Raw genomic sequence first — 4,768 nt, 5'->3', positions numbered from 1 at the left:
GAATTTATTTGACCGTTGTACGAGCTCAGGCTGACCACGTCTGCCTGGATTTGTACATGGCATCCCAACTAGGAACATGGCATCCTGACCAGGCCTCCTTCCTCTAGTCTCCAAAATTCCCTGTTTATTCCACATTGTCTAAGACCATGTTCATTTAAAAACACAAATGTTATCATTTCCTGGTGGTGCAGAACCTGGTAGCCAACGTCCTGCAGATCAACTTGCTTAAGTTCTAGTGTGGCCGTTGGGATATGTATCTTACCCACGATTCTCCATCTGTGAGAAAGACACACTACACGGATAGGAAACACAAAGAGACTGTGAAAGACCCCTACTAGAAGTCCACGGAAGAGCAGGCCCAGAGCCTGGTCGATGACACAGCTGCTGCATTTCAACAAAGAAAGATGCCTGCAGCTCCATTCTCTGGACCTCTTCCTGCAGAGGCCATAATGCAGCCTCCCCAACTCTTCCAGGTGCTCCTTTCCCTGTTGGGATGCCCAACGAACATGGGAGGTTCCCTTGATGCCAGTGATGGGCCCTCCTCCTGAGATGATGCCTGTGGGAACTGCCCCTGCTATGAGGACACCTATGGGAGACCACATGCCCGTGGTGCCGGGGCCTCCCACTCGCTTCATGATGGTGCCCACTGGGCCTGGCATGACTGGCCAGACAGATAGGAACAGCAGGGCTCTTTGTCTTTTTTTTTTTTTTTTTTTTTTAGCTGAGGATTGAACCCAGGGCCTTGCGGTTGCTAGGCAAGCGCTCTACCACTGAGCTAAATCCCCAACCTGTCTCTTTTTTATTACCTGTTCTGTTCACCAGGAGATCACCATACTGGGCCTGTGTGTTTTCTAGCTATTGACCAGGAAGAGTCCCCTTTCCTCACAGAGAGAATAGTTTTGGAGGGGAGAATGGGGTTTAGAAAATGGAGTCTTCACTTAGATTGTGAAATGTGAAAATAAAACTGTCAGATGTTTTGGTTAAAAGAAAGAAAACATAAATGTCCTTGTGTTACTTTCCTGCTAAAACCCCTCTGGTGACCCTCTTTTATCTTCAGAGTCATTGGTGTCTGATTACTTGGACTCCCGGAAATCAGGCCCTTGCTCCCAATTCTACTTCGCTTTCCTGTAACTGTGATAAAACAATGACCAAAACAAACTTGCGGGGAAAATGGCTTATTTCATCTTACAACTCAGGTCTCACTCCATTACTGAGGGAAGTGAGGGCAGGAACCTGGAATCAAGAACTAAAGGAGACATCATGGGGAATGCTGCTGACTGACTTGTTCTCAATGGTACCTCCCATAGTAGGGTAGGCTTTTCTACATCAATTAGCAATACTACTACTACTACTACTACTACTACTACTACTAATAATAATAATAATAATAATAATAATAGTAATAATAATAGAGTTGCCCCACAGACAGGCCCACAGGCCAATCTGATGGAGGCAATTGCTCAGCTGAGGTTTCCTTTCCCCACGTGTATCAAGTTGGCAACCGAAGATAACTGTGACCACCCCTCCTTCTTTCTGGTGTGTCCTGTTTCAACTGTTCCTTGTGCTTTATTCTTCAGTAACAGATCATGGTGCTGCAACTGGACTCTGTCTCTTCATATGCTTTTGTGACTTTGCACAGGATAGGCTTAAGAAAGAAGTGGCTGAGCAAAGACACACAGTGTTAATGAAATAGTCCAACCCTTCCTAACTTTCTCCTGTAATGGATTCTAAGGATCCCGAACAATCCCAGGAAATCCTTGAAATCCTGTCTCCACTCTCTGCCTAGTTTTTCCTACTCCCATCAGACCAGATGTGGAGCTTAAGGATGAGAAACTCTTGGTCCTACAAGCTCGAGCTGCACAGAATCTTAAAATGGAATCAGGTGAAGGTGAGCAAACAGCACATTCATCAATCCAGCTGTTCAGTGAGCTGGAGTATAACAGGCTTCCAATAGGATCTTTGCTGCCAAGAACATCTTTTTCTGCTGTATTTTTCTATTCCTCAAAGATGTGTGATAGGGAAAAATTACAAGAAAGTTGAAACTCAGCTAGCTAGACAGTATTTTGTTTGTTTTGTTTTTTAATGCTGCATCAAAATTCTCAATTTTCCTAGGAAGACACACTGTAGGTCCCCGTGAAGCAATCAGGCAGAAGCAAAGGTTTTCAAAATTCTTTCAGGTCTTCAGAAGTCCTAGAACTTGGTCTACCAAGAAAAATCATGCTGTTCCTCATGCTGGGACAGGCTGGATGGATTCTTAACCCTTAAGTTGTGGGAGGAAATAATCTTGTGAGGTATATTTATATGGTCAGCAGACTGAGGTTGTGAGGTCCTGGAAAACACACTTGTGCCTGACTAAGTAAACACTATCCAGTCTATTTTGTGCTGTGTGCACTGGTGCTGTTTGCCAATCTTTGCAAACATGCATAGCCCATTGGGCCAGGTACTGTAACTCAACACAATAGCGAAGTGCTAGAGTCAGTCCTGTGCATGAAGCATCCCTAGAGGTGTTCCACTCTTAGTGACTGTGGGGCCTGGAGGCACCCTTGCCTTCCTGAACACTTTGGATACAAAGTAGTTAATGTTAATGTGCACTACTGGTTTTATTTTTTGATTAGTTTATTTTACATCTCAACCACAGTTTCCTCTTCCTCCTTTCCTCCCAGTACCTCCCTCCCACCTCCCCTCTGACCACCCCCACCCACTCCTCCTCTGTTTCTATTCAGAGAAGGACAGGCCTCCCATGGATATTGACAAAACATGGCATTTCCAGTTGTAGCCAGACTAACCACTAAACAAGTATGAACTGGGTTGCCTTGCTCAGCCTTAACACAGGCAAGGTGCTTAGTCTTACAGCATTACTCATTTTAAAAGCTGGCATATTATGCTGTTGAGAACTTGTAGTGTCTATGTACTCTCATTTGCCCCTTTTTAAAAATTAATTAATTTATTTATTTTTCTATTATCAGCTTGATACAGTATAAATTCTTAATAGTGAAATGTTTCATTGAGGCTTGCTCAGCAATTGAGTAAAACCAAAACTTATTATAAGCCACAGTCATCCTAGGGTCCCCCCCCTCCATGGTTCTGTGGGTTGCAGTCTGATTGTTCTTTGTTTTATATCTAGAACCACTTATGAGTGAATACATACCATATTTGTCCTTCTGAGTTTTGGTTATCTCACTCAGGACGATTTTTTTCTAGTTCCATCCATTTGCCTGCAGATTTCATGCTGTCATTGTTTTTCTCTGCTGAGTAGTGCTCCATTGTGTATATGTACCACATTTTCTTAATCCATTCTTCAGTTGATGGGCATCTAGGTTATTTCCAGGTCCTGGCTTTTACAAACAGTGCTGCTATGAACATAGTTGAGCATGTATCTTTGTGGTGTGATTGAGCATTCCTTGGGTATATGCCCAAGAGTGATATGGCTGGGTCTTGAGGTAGATTGATTCCCAATTTTCTGAGAAACTGCCATACTGATTTTCACAGTGGTTGTACAAGTTTGCATTCTCACCAACAGTGAAGGAGTGTACAATCCAAACCTGGGACAGGAGAGAGAAGGACAAAGGAGACTTCATTGAAGATCTCAATTAACTTTGGTAATTGTGTTGTGTCTGGTTTAACTTTCCCCTAGATACCTTTTGTTAGACTTTTCGCTGGCTTAAGGGACTCTGATAAGCATTTTATGTATATTAACTCACTTAACTCTCACATTACATATTGAGAATCTGTCATTAGTGTCCCCACTTTGTACATAACAAAACTTTGCAATCCACTAGTCAGTTGTTGATTTGTTTCTGCAGGAGATATATGTGACCTGATAGGATTCACGTGATTCCCAATGTCATGCATGATTGTGGTGGAGAACATGGCCTATACTTTATAGTGCATCCAGAATAATATCCCAGACCCACACTGCTCATGTAGATGGGTCCAATTGACCTGGAGAGTGCATAGGTAATAGTAAAAGGCATGTAGACAGAATAGACATGTTCAGGATTACCAACACTATGTCATCAGGTTTAACTTACAAAGCTGGGATTCAAATTCAAGAAGATGATCATCTCTGTTTCCTCTCCCCTAAAAAAATTAATAGGAGGGAAAAACTCTTACTTTAAAAATACAAGATCTAGCAATTAAAGTACTGTGTGGCCTGTGTGGTCATTTCAGGGGCTGTCGTCAGGACATTAACTTCCCACAATAGACATATCAATCTCTGAGACCATTGTGTGGAGGTGTGGCTAGGGTAAAGGATGGAGGATGTGTACATTTATTTCATCAAAAGTCAAAATCTTTTAACACATCCAATCAACTGAATGCCTGTTTTGAAAACAAAATGACCAAGAGCCTATTTCTAAAGGCATTCTGTGGTTGTGGGTACTGTGAACAAATCCACTCCTGCTGCGCTCCCTGCTTTCCTATTTTTTTTTAAATTAAATTTATTTTATAATTCAATTTAATTTTACATATTAGCCACAGATTCCCCTGTCCTCCCTCCTCCAGCCCCGCCCCCGCCTTCCCCCAAGTTCACTCCCCATTCCCATCTCCTCCTGGGCAAGGACTCCCCTGGGGATTCAGCTCAGCCTGGTAGATTCAATCAAGGCAGGTCCAGTCCCCTCCTCCCTTCACCCAGGCTGAGTGTCCCTGTATAGGCCCCAGGTTCCAAACAGCCAGCTCATGCACTAAGGACAGGTCCCTGTCCCACTGCCTGGGGGCCTCCCAAACCATTCAAGTTAATCAACTGTCTTGCTTATACAGAGGGCATGAT

At 43.3% G+C, this 4,768-nt stretch overlaps 1 pseudogene; it reads left to right on the top strand.

Annotated features, from left to right (window-relative positions):
• The first annotated feature begins 251 nt into the window (after positions 1-251).
• Positions 252-3,594, top strand: LOC118580045 (annotated as a pseudogene).
• The last annotated feature ends 1,174 nt before the right edge of the window (positions 3,595-4,768 follow it).

The sequence above is a fragment of the Onychomys torridus genome, chromosome 3, assembly GCF_903995425.1.
Source record: "Onychomys torridus chromosome 3, mOncTor1.1, whole genome shotgun sequence".
In the NCBI taxonomy this organism is placed as follows: domain Eukaryota; kingdom Metazoa; phylum Chordata; class Mammalia; order Rodentia; family Cricetidae; genus Onychomys; species Onychomys torridus.
Note: the sequence above shows the minus strand (reverse complement) of the source record. Positions and strands in the feature narration are given on the sequence as shown.